Raw genomic sequence first — 1,118 nt, forward strand, 5'->3', positions numbered from 1 at the left:
TCCCAAAAGAGCTGTTTGGGGGGAAGGAGATGAGCACCCTCCCAGAGAGGAAAATCGAGAGCCTGTGGGCAAGTTGGAAGCCCACCGCCAGGGCAGGGACGTCCACTCCGGTCTCAGCTTGGAAACGAACGGGCCGCGTCAAGGATCGTGAACTCAGGGACCCTGGGACCTAGAGGCTACGCGTGGTCGGAGGACCCCCATCCCCGGCCAGACTCCCTCCTCACCTGGGAAACCTCCGGGAGCTTCGCTGGGGGTGGGAATTGGTCTAACCCAACGGCTCCGTTAGCCCTCGCCGGGAACCAACCCCTGCTCGCTTACCCTCGAGTGCTCCCGGGGCGATTCCGGCTCCCCTGACCCGCGCCCGCGGGGGGCAGCAGCGGCATAGCGCTAGGCGCGAGGAATATGTGCATCAGTGTGTCCGTCTGTCCCCCCAGCTCGGGCTCAGCAGGCTCGGGATCCAGGGGGCCGCAGCGAAGGCGGCGCCGCTCGGGGACTCTGCAGGGACCGGGGTGCCCCGGAGGGAATGGTGGTGGTGGAGAAGTAGGCGGTGGCTGAGGGGGAGGAGGTGGGGAAAGAGGAGGAGGAAGAAGAGGAGGAGGAGAAGGAGGAAGAGGAGGAGGAGAAGCCAAAGGAAGAGGAGGAGGCGAAAGAGAAGAAGCCGCCGCGGGCGCCGCGGGAGCAAGTGAGCTAGGAGCGCGCGGCGACGGCGCCGAAAGGCCGGGCGGCCTGGCGGGCGCAGGAGGCACGGCCGAGGCAGCGGCGCCGACTCCGTTCCACTCTCGGCCTGGATCCAGGCCTCCGGGTTCCCAGGCGCTCGCCTCCTTCTGACGCACTTTAAAGAGTCTCCCCCCTTCCACCTCAGGGCGAGTAATAGCGACCAATCATCAAGCCATTTACCAGGCTTCGGAGGAAGCTGTTTATGTGATCCCCGCACTAATTAGGCTCATGAACTAACAAATCGTTTGCACAACTTGTGAAGAAGCGAACACTTCCATGGATTGTCCTTGGACTTAGGGCGCCCTGCCCGCCTTTTGCAGAGGAGAGAAAACTTTTTTTTTGCCTCCCCCGAGAAACTTCCCCCCTCCCGCCTCTAACTTCGATCCCCCCCACGCCATCTC

This window comes from Monodon monoceros, unplaced genomic scaffold, assembly GCF_005190385.1.
Source record: "Monodon monoceros isolate NGI ecotype Baffin Bay Population unplaced genomic scaffold, NGI_Narwhal_1 Super_Scaffold_4, whole genome shotgun sequence".
Taxonomy (NCBI): Eukaryota; Metazoa; Chordata; class Mammalia; order Artiodactyla; family Monodontidae; genus Monodon; species Monodon monoceros.